This window comes from Aegilops tauschii, chromosome 2 (genome assembly GCF_002575655.3).
Source record: "Aegilops tauschii subsp. strangulata cultivar AL8/78 chromosome 2, Aet v6.0, whole genome shotgun sequence".
NCBI lineage: Eukaryota > Viridiplantae > Streptophyta > Magnoliopsida > Poales > Poaceae > Aegilops > Aegilops tauschii.
In genome coordinates, this window is record NC_053036.3 from 324,109,343 (window position 1) to 324,128,911 (window position 19,569).

The following is a 19,569-nucleotide window of genomic DNA, read 5'->3' on the forward strand; positions in this document are numbered from 1 at the left end:
TTCGCGATTCCCTCTGTATTACACGAAGGACCTTTCTTCAGGTCATACACGTAATGCACCATATTGGGATAACCACGTACATACCAGGGTCTATATCGTAGACCCACCGTAAAACTCCTATGGCTAAGTGAAAGTGTTAACGCCCTATAGTCCGATTGCCTAGTCCGCCGCATTGACACCTCCTTTATGGACCAAGACCTTGGGTTAGGAGTGATCAAGTGCTTTTCCGAACACCCCCGTATTTTCTACGAGGGGGTTGAAGCCGACGACTGGAAAACTTTCAGATTATACAAAAACGGCCGCACAGGAGGAACCAACGAAAAATAGCTTTATTATATCATAATATTTTCTTTTACAATTTCAATAGATTTCACTCGAATATCATGTCTTTCGAGCACTAACCCTATTTTAAGCGGGCACCCTCTAAGACATCCTCGAAATAATGCTCCGGTGCGTGGTGGTCTTTGCCTTTGGGTGGACTCTTCGCTACAACGTCGGTGGCCTTCATCTTCGCCCAGTATGTCTTGATACGGGCAAAGGCCATCCGTGCACCTTCAATGCATGTTGACCGCTTAACGGCGTTGATACGCGGCACCGCATCGACAAGTCGCTGCACCAAACCGAAGTAACTATCCGGAATTGGCTCGGTCGGCCACAGCCGGACCACGACGTCCTTCATGGCAAATCCGGATATCTTGTGGAGCTCTGCTCACTGGGCCATCTGTTCGTTCAACAATAGAGGACGCTTCGGCATGCTAAACTGCGACCAGAACAACTTCTTTGTTGCACGTCCTTCTTGCGCTTGGAAAAACTGCGCCGCATCAGAGACACTCTTCGACAAGTCCAACAATGCGTCTGGAGAACTCCACACTTGATTAAGCGGGGCATAATTCGGATCGCTGAACTTAGTTTGTAATAAAAAGGGCTTACCAGCCGCGATCTCCCCCGCTTGTCGGATCTCCTCCCGGGCCGCTCTAGACTCGGACCACGCTTCTTTCGCTTCTAGTAAGGCCTTGTCAAGATCAGCCGTTCTGGCTTTATTATCCTTCTTGAGATATTCGTAGCTGCTAGCAGCATCCTTTAGCTCAAGCGCCATCGTGGATATTCTCTCCTCATACTGGCACTGAGCAGCCTGTTCGGCCTTTAATTCGGCCGATGCCTTTTCGGCAGCCGCATTACTAATCCGGGCCTGCTCCTTGGCCGGGCTAGCTCAGCCTGAAGGATCTCAACTGCGGCAGCACCATCTGCAGTCATGCATATTTCAGTATACAATTCTTAGCGTCATGCTTACATTATAAGCACGTGCATGTAATGACTACCCCCAAGACATACCTTGCGCCTCGTCAAGCCGCCTGTTGATAAGCGTGATGTCATCATCCGCTACATCAAGCTTCCGCTGCAGATCTGCAACCTCTGTAGTTCGGGCAGTCGCCAGGGAGGTAACAACCTGTGTTCCAATTAATCAGATTATTTCCTGGGCGTATCTTTTTGATCCTCTGATCGCCTCCCGTGGGAAGCCAATTAGAGTCTCAGGGGCTACTATCTATACACAGGTGCAGTTTGTGAATAAAACACAATCGAAAATATTACAGTACAAACCTCGAAGCCTGTTCGCAGGCTCGTGAAGGCTTCATTCAATCCGCTTTTCGCGGACAGAACCTTTTCAACCACCGTACCCATCAAGGTACGATGTTCCTCTGAGAAGGACGCCTGTCGCAGCATGTTCGTCAATATATCCGGTGCTTCTGGATCTCCGGAGGCTGCTGTAGGAGTACGGCCTCCCTTCGAAGGGATTCGTTTATTCGTCCCTAGAGTCATCTCCGGCTGTAAGCCGGACAGTCCAGGGCCTTTATTGTTGGCCCCCGGACCCTGGGCTACCGAAGTATCACCTTCGGGTAGTGTCTTCATCACCCCTCGCACCACTTGTTGATCGGGAGAGACCCTCCGGGACGACACCTCGAAGTCGTCCGCCCTATTGGGTGAGGAGACCGGTGGAGGTGTCTCACTTTCCATCATCTCTGGGAGAAGATCCCCCGAGGAAGAGGATTGGTGAAGAAGACTGTGTGCCGAGCTGCAAAAACATATATTCTAGATGTTACCTCGGTAACAGGAAAGGAATGGGATATGTTTAAAAACACCCTTGTTCACTTACGATTTGGCTAGAGGATTGTCCTCATAATGGGACTGTGCGACGACGTCGTCCTCCAAGCCCGAGCCGCCCGACAGGGGCATCTTGCCTCGCTTAGGAGCCCGTTCCTCCCAATCTTCGGAGGCAGCCCTTTTCTTACCATGGGGAGAATGGATGTTGGCTTCTCCTTCACTTTTGTCTTCGGGCGGGGGAACCTTGATCTCCCCGGACACAGTGTATGATATACCCTCGGAATGAAGGCGACCTTTGGCCTCCCCGCTCTCCGCCTTGTCTTCCTTCACGGGCACCTGGTGCGGTGCCAGGGCCATCATCCTTGTTAGCACGGGATCTGCTGAGTCTTCGGGAAGGGGGCCGAACACCTAATTCGCTCCGCTTTCTTTATCCAGCCCTGGAAGAAGATAGTTTGCTCAGCAACGTATCACGGCATATTTAACTAAAAAGTGTTTGGGAGTCGAGCGCTTACCGAGGTATCCGGATGATTGCAGTCGAGGCCTATGTCCTTGGTAGTGTCCGGCCACTGTTTTCGTTTCCCGAAAAACAACTTCCACATTCCTTTGTGCGTAGTGCCGAAGAAGTGTTGGAGGGTCCAAATTCCCACATACGGAGAGGCCGACGCTGGCATGGCAGGGCTCGGTGGACTAGCATTATTTGAATCACGTTGACAAGATCGATGTCCTTCTCAAGGAGGCTGCGGATGCGGCTCTGTAGAGTCTGCACTTCATCAATTGATCCCCAGTCCAGCCCCTTATTAATCCATGATGCAAGCTGCAATGGAGGGCCGGAACGGAACGCGGGTATAGCTGCCCACTTGGTACCGCGGGGTTCAGTGACGTAAAACCACTCCCGCTGCCATTGGTTGGAAGTTTCGGTGAAAGAGCCTTTTTGCCAGAGAGTATTAGTAAGCTTGCTCACTATAGCACCGCCGCACTCCGCCTGTTTCCCGTCGACTACCTTGGGCTTCACACTAAAGGTCTTGAGCCATAAGTCGATGTGTGGGGGAATTCAGAGGAAGGCCTCGCACGTGATGATAAATGCCAAGACGTGGAGGAAAGAATATGGGGCTAGATCGTGAAAATCTAGTCCGTAATAAAACATGAGCCCGCGGACGAAGGGGTGAAGAGCGAATCCTAGCCCTCGGAGGAAGTGAGAGATGAATATGACCCTCTCGCCGGATCTGGGAGTCGGAATAACCTGTCCTCGAGCAGGAAGCCTGTGGGGGATCTCCGCGGTCAGGTATCTGGCTGCACGGAGCTTCGCAATGTCCTCCTATGTAACAGAGGAAGCCACCCATCGGCCCTGTGGGCTGGGTCCGGACATGATGAGGAAGCTTGAAGCAATGAAGTCGAACCTTGGGTGCTAGAACTCAAGGTTGGAAGGGCTGAGGAAAGGTTTGGCGTAAAAAGAGACGACCCTTGGCTCCTTTATAAAGGGAACGGATATCGAACGCCTCCTCCTAAGCCTGAAAACCTTCCTATTCCTAAGGAATCATCCCAATGGAACAATTGGGTTACCCACGCTCGTATTGATGAGAATCCCGCAATAAGGGGACACGATCTCTGCTTCGACAAGACGTGCCAATAAAAACCGCGCCTCGAAACGTGGGACGGCAGGATAAGAAACGGTTCAAAATAATGACCGGGCAGACATGATGGCACATTGCGGGTCATCAGAAACGTGGGACGGCATGGATAGAGTGATTATGACACTTGCTCTACTCATTTTGCTGGTTGTTAAGCCAGTATATGCTCATTTTGCTTGCGTGGCACACCCTAGAAAGATATGTACTCCTTTTGTGGCACACATTTAGAAACATGATGTATTGTACCTTTTGTGGCGCGACCAGCTTATACATATGGTTGTTATGTTAATTTATCGAATCAACTTTAAGGTTCTGGGTGAGGGCTACATGCTACTCTGATTGAAGTGTATGGATGAGACATGTTACTTTGAGTGAAATGTATGTATAAATCGTGTGGTATGTACTGATGGTTTGAACAGAACAAATGGATATTACATAAGGGATGCCTAAAAAAATAGGAAGTGAAATCTATGTACTGGCATAAGAACTGCCAGGAAAATGAGCTTCTGCAGGCAGCAAGACTGCCGGTAATTGATGTTACACGTGCCTTGACCAATCTACTGGGAGAAAGTGGACTGCCGGCAAATAGATGGGCACCGGCAATGCAACTGCCGGGAAAAAATTATCTGTCGGGAGAAGTAATCCCCGGCAGCCGTTCTCGTGGCGGTTCTATCTGCCGAGAGAGAACCTGTTCTGGCAGTTTGTCTGCCCTATAAAGTGCTTTCTCTCGGCAGTTTTTTGTCCCTACATCAGTGTTGTGGTGTGGTGTCACCCAGGGAGCACTTGTGCTTTCAAAAAGTTTAGAACGGGCCATTGACGGGCTGATTTGACAATAGCCATATCGGCCTTAACTGCGAATGGGCCATCTGCAAGCAGGCCGTTAGTGGGCCAGCCCACTAATTTTGACTGGGCCGGCCTTTTTAACCTAAATGGTCCGCTGTTGGGCCTTGCCACATGTCGACGTATCATAGGCGCCTCCTATCCATTGGGCAGTTGACATCTGTCCTTTTTGGGTGCTGACACATGGTTGCTATAGCCAATGATAATTTTACATGTGGAAAATCCTCATTGGTCCCAACTGTTAACGGGTTATCAGATCCATACTGGAACCCGATAGCTTAACGGCGACCCGTTACGGTGGATGCCACGTGTCGGTCACCCTTGACGAAAGCACTTCTATGACGCGCGATTTATCGTCATGGAAGTGGACACTTTCGTGATGATAATTTTCGTAATGTCATGGAACACTTCTATGATAGCACAGGTATGACTATCTTGATTCTGTCATAAAATCGTCATAGATGTACATGCATGATAACAAAATGTGACCTACTGTGACAAACACATATCATCACGGAAGTGTTTTTTTGTAGTGTCACCTTGGCACTATTGATCGTGTAGAGTTGGGTCACACATGCATCCAGAATTCAGTTAATTAGTATGATGTGTCGTCAAGCCATGTACTACTCTGCTGCATTTCTCTATCTATCTCTACCCTTATAAAAACAGAGTTGGTGATGATGGTGTGCCTGCCATCCTGCAATATTGAAAGTGCGTTAATCAACTAGAGGGGGGGTGAATAGGCAATTTTTTACAAATTCGTCACTAAGGAAATTCTAGGTGAGGAATTTCCTAAGCAACGAACTACTAGTAGCGGAATAAGTACTCAGGTGCATGCATAACAGAGTAGAAGCATAGTCATCATGACGAAATGAAACATACACAGGGCACAAGTAGCGTGTAAACAGGATATGCAGGCTGAAGACAAAGTGGCTGAAGAATAGGATTGAGGAAATTGAGAAAGTCCTCAGTCAAAGTCTTCAAACAGTAACGATCAAGTACATCAACACATGAATGAGGAAATGAAAGGGTTGAGGAAGTAGAACCGGTAGCTTGGTGAAGACGATGATTTGGTAGACCAGTTCCAACTGCTGTGAGAGTCGTACATCTGGTTGGAGTGGCTAGGTATTTAAACTTGAGGACACACAGTCCCGGACACATAGTGCTCACCGTATTCTCCTTGAGCTCAGATCACACAGACCTTGCCCAATCACTCGTGGTAAGTCTTTAGGTGACTTCCAAACCTTCACAGACTCGGTCACTCGGTGATCCACAATTTCCTATTGGATGCTCTTGACCAAGACGCCTAACCGTCTGGAGGATGCACAATCCTCAAAGGTAACAAGCATTGGTTCCACAAAGGAACAATTTTTTCAGTGATGCTCAATCACTTTGGGTTTGTAGGTGCTTGGGTTTGGGTTTTTCCTCACTGATGATTTTTGCTCAAAGTCCTCGGAGGATGGGATGCTCTCAATGACAAGTGTCAGTTTCTCTCAGAGCAGCCAACCAACTAGTGGTTGTAGGGGCCGGCTATTTATAGCCTAGGGAGCAGCCCGCCATGATAAGACATAAATGCCCTTCAATGATATGACGTTAGGTGGGTAGGATATTTTGGGACAGTTGGCGCATAGCACATCAACGGTCGGAAATTGGAGCTCTCAAATTCCCCAGGGCTATCATGTTCCTCACTTGTAGGCAATCCGCACTGGATAATTCCTAACTCGTTAGTCAGAACAAATTCCTCAGAGACCAGAAGATCTTCATCTCTGTCACTGAAGAAATTGACTGAACTGTATGAGATTTCCAATGGCTTCACTCGAAAGGATTGGGTAGGTGTAGGATTTTGAGATGAGCATCACTTGGAAAGTGTTTCCTTCGTTTTACCTTGACCCCCTTTTACAATACGGTGTTTCCTAGGACTCAAGAAAGAGAAAATGAAACTACGAAAAGAAAAGTCTTCACGCTTCATAATCCTCGCATCAATATCGAAATCTTCAAGGTCACACCAATTTCCTCAGTTTCAAAGTCTTCAAGAAAATCAAAGTCTTCAACTGGTGACATTCAGATTTAGGGGTCGACTTGCACTATAAATATCAAACTGCTCATAGACTTATAGACCCTGTGTACACTCACAAAAACATTACTCCCTTAACCTATAAGTCTTCAATACACCAAAATCACTAAGGGGCACTAGATGCACTTCACTATAAATACGAAGAATAATTTAGGGATACGCCCCCGCGTCGCGCCCCCCCCCCCCGCTCGGGCAACTCGGGTGGCTCCCCAACCCTAGCCGCCGCCGGGGCCTATCCCATCTTCCTTCCCTCCTCCCGCCGCCGCCGGAGGACGCCGCCGGCGGTGGCGGGGGCTCTTCCTCCCTCCCGCGTCTCAGGGGTGGCGGGGCCCCAACATGCGTGGAGGTGCGGCCGATCTAGAAGCAACGGCGTTGGCTTCGACGGTGGCGGCGGTCGGCCCTGCCTCGGGCCACGGGCGGCGGCTGCCCTGGATCGGGCGGCGGCGCGATGCGGTCTTCGGCGGCATGTCATCTGGCTTTAGATCGGCGGTGGCATCGAGGGCCTGGTGGACTGCTTGGCGGCACCCATGGCAGATCTGTTCTGGCCGGTGTAGCCAGTGGTGGTGGTCATCTTCTTCGTCGGTGATGGCCGGCAAGAAACTTGGTGATTGGATCTCGAGATCCATCATCTAGTCCCGGTTGCGAGTTCGGGAGACATGGTTGCCGGTGAAAACTGAGCCGACGGCTGGCGATGGCGGCGTTCTACGCCGTTACCTTGATGAAGGCATCGTTGTGTAACTACTGTCGACCCACTCGTGCTGCTCTGGGGGAAACCCTAGGATCTGGTGTTCCAGACCGGACGATGGCGGCACTGCGGTGTCGTTTCTCTCTTGGGAGCATCGTTTGTGGAGCAGCGCTGGAAGTCAGAGGTAGGAGGTGGAGCGGCTTCGTCTTGCATGGAGCTTCGGTGGAGATGTCAAGTCATGCCTGACCGACAGGTGCTACGCTTTGTCACGCCTGGTCGGCAGGTGCTACGCACGACAGATCTTCCAAGGACTTCAAGCTGTGTCGGCTGGTGGTACTTGGCAGCATGGCGTTGAGGTGTATAAGTGGCGACCGCGACGTGCTCAGCTATTTGCGCGCAGGGAGGAGGTGCCGTTGGGCGCCGTGGTGGCGTCGACGATAGCTAGACCGAGCAAGGTTGATGCATCAGTACAGTTCTGAAGATGGAGCGGTGGCAGTTGGCGGCGGTGGCCTCTGAGAGCACGCCGGACCAGTGTGTGCCCCAGACCCGGCAAGTGGCTAGGTTGGGGTCTCAGGTCTTAGATGTTAGGCTTGGCTGCGATGTCTGCTTGGTATTATGCTCAAGCTATCTGCGCCCCTTCATCAACTGGATAGGTGTAGCGACAGTTTGTTGCTTAGACGGCGGCTTTAGTCTTACTGTTGTATGACTTCGTAGGGTCTTGTGAGAATAATTAATAAAGTGGCAGTATGCATCGCCCAGATGCAGAGGCCGGGGGTCATCCTCCTTTTCTAAAAAAGAAGATGCACTTACAAATATAGGCCATCCGATTTATATCTAATGGATAGGAAGGAAACTATGCCAATTTTGCAAAAAGAAACCCACACCCCTCTCCACATTTGCAAATAAGGCCTTCCCTCATTCATCCTTTTCTCTCACAAGATAAACTACTCATACAAATGCATCTTGATGTTACGTGCAACGCACGGGCATCTTGCTAGTCTTCCAAGTAAAAAAAGTTTGACCTTGAAGACTGCAGGGCTTACACCCCACAACATTTTATTAATGATAAGAGCAGGAACAATACAGTGCTTCCTCAAGTTGAGGAAAAATAAAAAGAAGCATAAAACAAGAACCTAAAGAAGGCTATACAAGGGAGGGATGTACTGTACCTAATAATTACAATGCTACACTTAACCAACTCTCCTCAAGGAGGTAGGAAATCAATCCACTTAAGTAAGGCCTCTCTATACTTCCATTTGATTCTATGAGAGAGCAGAGTGAGATCATGAATGAAGCCATTTCTCCTCGCCCTGAAAGATGGCTTGATGTTCCTGAAAGCTCTGTCATTCCTGACCTTCCAAATATTCCACCAGGCAGTGAAAACCACCTCCCCAAAGAAAGGTTTGTTGAAATGCTTTCTAGCATGGCATGCAATCTCCACCATGTCATCACTGTCTTTCCACATAATTTGCAGATAAATCCACACCCGAACACTGAAATTGCACTGGAAAAAGAGGTGGTTTCTGTCCTCCAGTATCCCAGTTGGACAAAGTACACATTCAGGCCCATCATTAATCCTCTAGTGCCTCCTCTGGATCATATCCTTAGTGTTAACCCTGTCCATTATAACAAGCCAAGCAAACATCTTGATCGACATTGTACAGCAACTCCTCCAGATCCACCCCAGGATGGGGTTTGCTATCATTGGCTGATAGACAAAGTCATAAAACTTTTTTGCAGTATAATCAGACTTCTTGCCATGCCTCCACCCCCAAGAGTCATGACAGCTACTGTCTATATGGAAAGACCCCATTAAGGACGAGAGCTGCTGTACATCCTGAAAGGCTTGTTCAGAAAGAGGCAAGTAAAAAAGGTCTTGGAAACAACTAGCCTGAAAGACTTCCTTGACTGAGAGGTTTTTGTGGAGACAAAAGGAATAGAGCCTAGGAAATCGATCTTGAAGAGGGACATAACTGTTTCCAATTTGCCAATGATCAGACCAGAACAGCACAGTATCTCCACTATGAACATCAACCAAAGTGACTGCTCTGAAATTATCCATCAACTTGCAGACATCTCTCCACCAAAACGAGCCATAAAGAATACTATCATGTGGAATCCTTTGGAAATAGTAAGAATCCCAGACTAACTGAACCCAATGCACATCCATCTTATTACAAATTTATTCAGATGTTTCAGAAGGAGGGCTTCATTTTGCAAACCAAGGTTTAAGATTCCAAGCCCCCCCTTCGATTTAGGCCTGCAAACAAGTGGCCAGGCAGCCAGAGAATGGCCCCTCTCTTGACCATATTTCCTCCATAAACACTGCCTCTGAGTCCTTTCCAGCTGCTTCAAAATGCCCTCAGGAATTGACAAGCTGCAAAGGAAGAAGATAGGCAAAGAACAAATGACAGAGTTTACTAATTGTAATCTACTCCCTTGAGGCAAAAACCAAGAACTTGCTGTCAATCTTCTCTCCATACAATCCACTAGGGGAAGTAGATCCACAATCTTGGGCCTGGTAGTCCCCACTGGCAGACCAAGATATGTGAAAGGCATTTTGCCTAACTTACATCAAAAAAAGGCAGCAAGATCAGTAGCAACCTGGTCAATCACATTAATAGGATACATGGAGGATTTATGGAAGTTAATCTGAAGACCAGTTGCCTCTGAGAAAGAATATAACACTGATTTTAGTGCCCCCAATTGACCCTTGTCAGCATTTAAGAAAAGCAGTGTGTCATCAGCATATTGGACAACAGGGAAATCAGGATCATGGGTTGGCAGTGGCCTGCTTATTAAACCTTGTTGAAGAAGATCATTGATCAATGTCTGCAAGAGGTCAGCCGCAATAACAAAGAGCAAGGGAGAGATTGGGTCTCCTTGCTTAACTCCACATTTGCATTTGAAATGGTTACCGGGAACTCATTCAGCAAGACAGAAGAAGTGCCTGATGACAACAACTGCTTAATCCATGAAATCCATCTTTTGTCAAAACCTTTTGCAACAAGAATCCTTATGATAGCCTCATGCTGGATAGAATCAAAAGCCTTTTCAAAGTCTAACTTAAGCAAAAGGATGGGCCGTTTAGACTGATTACACTGATGGATATATTCAGAGGTCCAAGCAAGGCAATCCTGGATTGTTCTTGATTTTATGAAACCGTACTGATTTTTATGCACACATTTGATGATCTCCTGTTGAAATATGTTAGCAGCATGCTTTGTAAGAAATTTCAGACCAACACTAGTGAGTGAAATAGGCCTAAAGTCTCCCACACTCTCAGGTGTCTGTTTCTTTGGGATCAGAGTAATGTATGCATCATTGAGATTTTCTAACTGAACTGTTCCAGCATGAAACTCATGTACCAGCTGAATAAAATCAGCAGATATTATGTGCCAACACTTTTTAAAAAAAAGTCCATTGAAGCCATCAGGCCCAGGTGCCTTATCAGTAGGCATTTCTTTAATAACCTGTTCAATTTCCTTTAGATCAAAAGGTTTTGTGAGCACCTCCAAGCCCTAAACCCTAGGTATTAAAGACAATATGTTCTCATCCAAAAATATTGGTCAAACCGTCCCCATTCTGCTTTTGAAGGAAGACAAGAACTCTTTGGCCATTTCCACATGATCTGATGTGACAGAGCCATCAGACAACAACAGGCTAGCAATAGAGTTCTTTCTATATCTCTCAGTTGCCATGGCCTGAAAGAACTTGGAGTTTTCCTCTCCCACTTTGATATACCTGATGGTACATCTCTTCCTCCAGTATAGATATTGCATGTACAGCAGATGCTCATGGTGCAGTTTAGTGACTTTCCTGAAATTGCTCTCAGGTCTGGAAAGAGACCTCATGTCCTCAAGATTGTCCAACCAAAGAATTACCCAGTTGTATTTCTCAATTAACCTTTTAATATGTGATAAACCTTTATGCCATTTCTTCAATGCAAACTGCAAAGCCTTTAATTTATCAACAATAATTGCTGAAATATGGGTCTTATGAGAAGGACGAGTCCAAACCTCCTGCACACAATCCATAAAACCAGCCTGATGGACCCAAAAAATTTCAAACCTGAAAATATGCGCCTTTGGAATTGATGTACTAATGGTAACTAGACAAGGCACATGATCAGACGCAGTCTTAGCCAAAGGAGTCACTTGCGTCATGGGGTATAGGTTAATCCAACTAGCAGAGGTAAAAATCCAGTCTAGTTGTTCCAGAAGAGGCGTGTCCTGCATGTTAGACCAAGTAAAGTTTCTTCCAGAAGAGGCATCTTCCAAGTAAATTAAGACTAGTAGCAACACAACAATACAATACCACTAGCAAGATGTCAGGATAACATAGGACGGTACCATCGTGTGATCTTCTTCATTTCCTCCTTCTTCTTCTTCGTCTTCCTCTTCATGCTTTGTTTCTCTTTCCCCTCACCAGTTGGTGAAACCAAGTACATGATTGGCCTTCTATTTCAGAATTGGTTTTGTCAGTGAGGGAGTACAAGTGTACTTGTAAACAATAGCATTATTTTCTCATGGTAGTCGCAAAATAGAGGTGAATACATGCATTAAATATCATTTTTACCTAAAGGAAGGTTATGGTGCCAATATGGAGGATGAAGATTGGAACATAGATCTCCCTTTGTGCAGTTCCACCGAAATGAAGCAACAGTTCCATTCTGACATTTCAGTTAAACAGCACACAAGTCACTTCTTTTAAGAAGTGCTTTGTGCAGTGCACCAGAAGGTCGCAATAGCAACGAGGTGAAATGGATATCCCTGTTTGCACAAAAAGCTACAGAGGAGCCAGTCAGAGTGTAAAATGATTACTAGCAAATACTGATATTGAGGAATTTGATTGCAACATATAGAGGAACTCCCCCTGAAGATGTGCATATTTGAGGAATTTGCTTTGGATAGCAAATGCACATTGTAGAGTAAAATCATGAGATCTTCCCCTATATCTTGTAATTCATACACGCATTTGACATAAAATATGAAGAATTTGGAATGCATGATGAAATATGGACTCTGATGATATCAGCATGCATGCATTAAGGTACTTGAGCAATAAGCATGCAGAAAAACAGTTCAAAAGAGTCAGAGCACCATAGGACTTCAGTTTACAACTCATCAAAGCAAACACCTCAGAAGAGCAAGAGTTGTAACTTATCGAAAAAACGCCCATATATAAGACCCGCTTGAAGACTAACTCAAATTTCTCCCCTTTGTCATCAAATGACCAAAAGGGACGAAAAATGAGGACTAACGCCCCTGAAGAATACCATCATGATGTCGATAGAGGAGCACCAGCGTTGTTGGGGTCGTCCGTTGAGGTAGGGCCTACCACAGTGTCATTCAAGTCTTCAGCTTCATCCATCTCACGCGATGAAGAATATGAACTGGCGACGAGATGAGGAACTTTGACCTTCTTGAATTTCTTCGAAGGTGGTTGTGACCAGTCAAAGTCCTGTTGAAATTCCATCTCCTTGAGATCTTCAGCACTATAAAGATCATACGGAATGCCCAAGTGCGGTAAAGACTTCATGCAAATAGTAGTGATTCTTCTTCACTGTATTTTGTGTTACTGTCATGTTCTGAAGAGTTGCACCGAATTGACTCTTGACCCACTTGTGATTTCGATCAACTTTCTGATGAAAACTAAGGAGAAGTTCATGATCAGCCATCTCACCCGGAGCAGTGGCTTGAGGATTTTGCTTTGAAGCTTTTGCGGCAGAATCTTGTGTTTGCAGAGTCATCATTGGTGGAATAGGATGTAGCTTTGCATAACTGTCCATCCAATGGACGAGTGCCTTCATCAATAACAGTTGCTTTGCCCTTCTCATCAGCTGAGGAAATAGTCCTTTTGAGGACTTCAATAGGCGGCAAATAGCTGAGATGATTTTGAAAGTCAGCCTGGTAATGAATTAAAGACCTTGATCTGATGAATTTCATGATCCAGGGAGCATAAGGCTTCAACTCAAAAGGTGACAGAGCAGTATTGGCCAAAGTCCTCATGAAGAAATCATGGTAGTTGATAGGAATACCATAAAATGTTGAACGGCAAATTCTTCATGATGCCAACAACATCTTCTTCATCAGAGTTGTGGCCTTGATTGGACTGAGGGTTTTGGTCAATATGCGATACACTGTCCTTGGCACATAGAGCAATTCCTTCATGAGGAACATGGTCCTTGGAGCTTGGCCAGCCTTCAAAGGCTTCATCAACACTTGCATCAAATGAGTTGAGAGTTCAGGTTCCTCATAAATGAGCCTTGCACCTTCAATGGGAGGACTGACTAGGATGGCGTGAAGCAATTCAGAGGTCAGTGCTTTGTAATGAGTATTTTCACACATCCAGTCGAGCACCCATGAATTCACATCTTCAACATTTCCAGTGATATGCATTGTGGCGTAGAATTGAAGAACGAGTTCTTCATTCCAATCGCAGATGTCAGTGCAGAAGTTTAGCAGCCCAACATCATGAAGAACACTCAGGATAGGAGTGAAGCACGGGAGAGATTCCATATCCACATGAGGAATTCGTTGGTGCTCAAATACCTTGTCCTTATCAAATAAGAGTGAAGAATAAAAGTTCATCTGACTGGCTGTCCAGAAGTGCTTGCGATGAAGTCTTGCAGAGTCATAGGGATTGTAGTCCGTGAAGAAATGATGCTCAACAAAGAAATCATCAGCTTTGAATTTTTGCTTCTTGGTATGAGGATTTTGTGGCTTGGGCTGAAGATTAACATTTGAAGACTTCACAGCCTCATGGCGCACAACTTCTGGAGCCACAGACTGAGGAATTTCAGCAGCAGATTCAGGAGCAGTAGTCTTGGTCTCCATTTCTTTAGCATTAGTAGCTGGAACTTCTTCTGGAATAGAATGAAGGGAAGTTTGAGGTCCTTCAGAGCCCGTATGAATTTCTTCAGTCTGCACAGGGGACTGAGGAATTTGATGGAGAGGAGTGTTCAATGATGAATTGGGATGCAGCCTTTCCCAATAGTCATCATTCAAAACAGGTGTTGTAGACCCAAAGTCCACATCCTCATCTTCTTCATCTATTTCTTCAACGCCAGCCTCTTCAGCTGTGAACTGAGGCATGGGCAATGATACCAGAGGGGTTGAAGGGATATCATCCAGTTCAATATCTTCATCCAACTGCTCTGAATAAGCAGCAAAAGGATTCTCTTCATCAGTGTCATTAGGTATGACATATTCCTCACCGAAGGGAACAATCTCCTTTGATGGCATGCTTGAGATAGGAACAACATCAATGGGGTTGGTGTATGAACTTGTCAAAGTCTTCACTTTCTTAGGAGATGAAGACCCTGCAGTTTCTGATGCTTTCCTTTTCTTCATGGCTGCCTTTTTTGCAGCTTTAGTTTTCTCAACTTCTGATCCAGAACGAAGAGTAACTTTCTTCATCTGAGTTGACTTTGCAGGAGGAGCGGATGAAATTGGTGCAGTTTCTTCAGGCACAACTGATGCAGTTGCCCTGGCATGTTCAGTTTCTTCAGGCGTAGCAGCAGATGCTTCAGATGGCCTGGGTTGTTCTTCAGGCACAACATTGGAGGTTGCCCTGGCAATTTCTTCAGGAGCTGGAATTTCTTCAGCAGCCCTGGTACTCTCAGTTTCATCAACAGTCTGATTTTCATCAGCTGTGCTAACATTTTCTTCAGTAGGCTGAGCACATGCCTCAGCCTGAGGAATTTCTTGTTGCGATGTAGCTGCAAAATTTGGCTTGAATCCTTTCACCATTATGACGAATCTGACTTTGGTGCCTAGCCAATTTGCATGATATGTGTCAAATTCATCACTGAGATCTTTGATCTCCTTTTGCAGATTCACAAGATTTTCAGGAGACATGTTTACAACATTCTTCTTCAGAAAATGCTCCTTCTTGTATTGAGCTTTCTTCACTTGCCTGGCCTTTTCAAACTTCCATTTTTCTTCATTAATGAAGGCTATCAACATGTGACTTCAGCCGGGAGTGAGGTTCAGGTCAGGCAAAGGAGTATTGGGATCCTTGTGCCATAGATCAATGTACTCAAGGATTTTCTTTGGATCCAGTAATAGCGGCACAACACTGCCTTTGGCTCTAGCGGCCCTTTCTTGTCTATTTTTGATGATTTCATGCAATCCTTCATCATCCGCTTCATCGTCATCAGACGAAACGTGGAAGGCGACTTGCTTCTTGTGAGGACTTGGCCTTGAGCCTCGTCCAGCAGTGGCCTTTTCCTTTAGCAAGGTTGGACCAGTTGAAGATTGTGGCGGAGCTGAGGAACTTGTAGATGCTCCTGAAGCAATAGAGATTCCTGTAGTCCCTTGGCACGTGGCGAGATGCACAGGTGCTGAGGACTTTGCAACTGCGGTGGAATACTTTGTGGCAACTGAGGGAATAGGAACTGCCCTTGAAGTGGTTGCCTGAGGAATTGGCTGTGATGGCTTTGCACTTGGCCGTGAGGGTATAGCAGTTGAGGAACTTGGCTTTACTGCTGATTTCTTTGGCATGGCCTTCTTGGGCTTGCTAGCAAGGGGCCTTAGCAGCAGCAGCAGAATCTTCGTTGAATTTCTTCACTGCTTCCTTTGCAATTTTAGCCAACTTGGCTTGACGCTTGGCCCATTCCCTAGGAAAGTCCTCACCTCTTCTGATGCTAGAGGGATCAGCTTCTTGGCTTGGAGCCAATGGAGGTCTTGGGCATGGAGGGTGTACAACGAATTTCTTCATGTACTTTGGAGTAACATATCGATACTCCCTCCATTCGCTTGCCCATCTCCTCTCAATCCTCTGAATGCGCACTTTGTGCTGCTTTTTGTTCTCCTTGCCATGAGTTGCTTCATCAGGAGTACAATATTCATCATAGATGTCTTCAGGGATTTCAAACGTTGTATTTGTTTCTGGCCTCTTTCCTCTCTTCTGAGGTCTTCTACCATCAGCCATTTTCTTCACTTGAGGATCTTGAACAATTGAAGTTTCTGTCGTGGAATTGTCACGGCAGATGTCCTTGAGCTAGGACTTAGTCGTGGAGCCATCGCAACTAGGAAGCTTGAAGGGGTTATGCGGGACAAGGAACACGAGGGTTTATACTGGTTCAGCCCCTTACGGTGAAGGTAAAAGCTTACATCCAGTTTGAGGTGTTATTGATTAGGGTTACGATCGCCAGGGAGCTAAACAGCTATGCCCGGTTCTCGATGAGGTTGTTGTCGCCCTTCAACTACTGTCGGGTCCTCCCTTTATATAGGGAGGCTGACACCCAGCAGCCCTTAGAGTCCTGGCCGGCTCATAAGAGCGTCCGGCTCGGACTCTAAACAATACTTGCCTTACACTGCAAGTCTACTATAACAATGATGATAACTACGGGCTTTAAGCCATATCCGGGTCTCAGCCCATCTCTGGCCCATTATCTTGAAACTTAGCTCCGGGCTTCTGGCAACGACCCTACGAGTAACCCGGCCCCTCCTGGCGGATGACTCTAAGGTCTATATCCTCAACATTAGGCCCCAGATTGATTTGAGCCGGCTCATGTCAATTTTCAACTCTGCAGACAGAAAAAATCTCCGGCTTACCACTCATGTGAAGGCCATAACCCGGAGGGACGTCATCCTCGGGACTCCGGATAATCCGCCGTGACGTCATCCTCCATTAAGTCCGTTTTTTACTCCACCAGATCTGCAACGGATCTTTGCTTTTACTGTCATTCCGAGAATCGAGGCGCCGTGAGGGGGAGATAACCACGCCGTGGCCTCCTTGAATCCCGTGCCCACTTATGACTCTGCCTTATAAATAGGCCGGCCCAATGCTCTCTTCTCACACTCCTCCTTCCTCGCGCTGTCGCTCCTCTGCCCGAGCTTCTGCCACTTCCGCCGCCGTCGCGCCCCTGAGCTTCATCGACCCGGCCGCTGCATCACCCTGACTCGGACCAGATACGGCGGCGACCTCCTCTCCTCCTCAATCCCGGTGAGTCTTCTCCGCCTTGCTAGAACAGATCTGCGGTAGGGTTCTTCCAGTTCTTCGTGTTCGTCACCGTTGCCCACAAACTCGGTAGTTCTTGTTGCCACTGTAGTTGGTTGATCCTTAACCTCGCGTAGAACCACTGCGGTAGATGTTGGAGACCCATTTCATTTGCAAGAAACCCTCTTTTACTGCATAAGAACTGTGCTCAACCTCCAGAACTTCTCCTGCCTCTGTTTTTTAGGTCTAGAAAACTTTCATCTCGCCCGACCATTTTGATCTGAAAAAATTACTGCAATATGTGAAATCTGTTTTACCACACTTAGTAAAAACTGCAGCCCTCGAATCTTGGCGGCTTATATTTCCGACTTAAAGAAAACACACGCCGTAGAACTTTCCGGTTTTAAAGAGAACCATGCTCTGTAGAATCCCCGACTTAACTGTAGTAAGCCGTAGATGACCAACTTATCCTGAAGGCCTCGACGGCTTAGATAACTCACCGTATCAATATATATATCATTAGTCCCCTTTATAAGCCGTCACTGTAGTTTGAATGATAATCCCCGGCTTATAATTAACCCGGACACTTTTCTCTTCCTCATAGACCACCAACCGTCACCATGCCTCCCAAGGCTCCCATCACTTGCAACTGGATGAGATCCAACGTTACTGACGAAACCTTGGCCAACTTCGTTAAGTCTGGATATCTGCCCAAGAAGGAAGTGATGTCCTACCGTGCCCCTGACCCATCAGAGGAAAGACCACAGCCAAGGGACGGGGAGGTAGTGATCTTTGCGGACCACATGAGCCGGGGCTTCGCACCACCCGGCTCAAAGTTCTTCCGGGATGTACTCAACTTCTTTGACCTTCGACCTCAGGATATAGGACCCAATTCCATATCCAACATCTGCAACTTCCAAGTCTTTTGTGAAGTATATCTTGAAGAAGAGCCGAGTCTGCTGCTCTTCAGAGAGCTGTTTTATTTGAACCGCCAAAATGAGTGCGCAAACGGTCCAAGCCAGGAATTAGGCGGCATCTCCATCCAACGGCGCAAGGACTGTCTGTTCCCTTACGCAGAGCCGCCGAGCCGCCCTAAGGACTGGAACATGACTTGGTTCTACTGCCAAGATACATCCCCGGCTGACGAGAATCCATTGCCCGGCTTTCGCCCAACGCGCCTGGAGCCTACTCATCCATTATCCGACAAACTGACTGCTGCAGAACGCCAGCCCCTGCTTCCAACGATCAACAAGATCAAGGCCCTGCTAGGCAACGGTCTGAACGGAATTGATCTAGTCCGGGTCTGGATTTCATGGCGGGTGATCCCATTGAGCCGCCGCCACGGCTTAATGTGTGAGTACACCGGGCGAAAGGATGACCCGCAGAGGCACAGTCGCAATGATCTTCCAGAAGACGTTGCTGAAGAAGAGACCAAGCCTCTGTTAAACGAGAGCCTGGCCGACTGTGGAAGAACCGGGCTGGCCCCATTCTGCAAGACCAATCCAGCCCCATCGGTAAGCCGCGGACCTTAACCTTTCCACTTCTTTTACATGTCACCTTGCTCTGAATCTTTTTAAGAGTTCATTACTGTATTTCTCAGGCTGATGATAAATTCTGGCGGGTCAATTATGACCACGAGGCGGCCAAGAAGGCGAGGAAGGCGAAGAAAGCCGCCAAGAAAGCCGCCCCTCGCAGAAAGGGAAACAGACCCACTGCTTCGGAGTTGCTGCAGTTAAGAGACAGCTCCGAGTCAGAGGTAACCCTTAACCCTTTTAAACTCTTGCTATATTTGTCGTTTGCCGCTGTCCGGCTTATCAACTTTTTGCTTACTCACAGGACGACACCGGCGCCAGTAACCCGGTGACTGAAGAGGTAACATCACTTTCCTCCGACTCGGAGCCTTTGCCACAGCTGAAAGTCCGAAGAGTAACCCGGAAAGTAAGCTTTTCTCATCCATTAGCTCATCAAGACCCTCCATTTATTTTGAAGCAACAGGTTCACGAAAGCCGGCATCACACCCGGGCCCGCAAGGACATCGAACTCTCCACCGGGTTACCCGACGCAACAAGGAAGCGTCGTACCAAGGTTTTTTCTCACCTGTACCCTTTGCATCCGTTGGCGGGTGTCATCCGTCAGCCACTCAACTCTTCTAACTCCAATTACCAGGAGACTTCCCCCTCTTCGGGTGACTCCATGCAGTCAAGTCTGCCGGCTTTTAAAACTGCACCCGGGTAATAACAATCTCCTTACATTATCTGTCTGTATTTACTCTTTGTATGCCTAACACTTCTGTC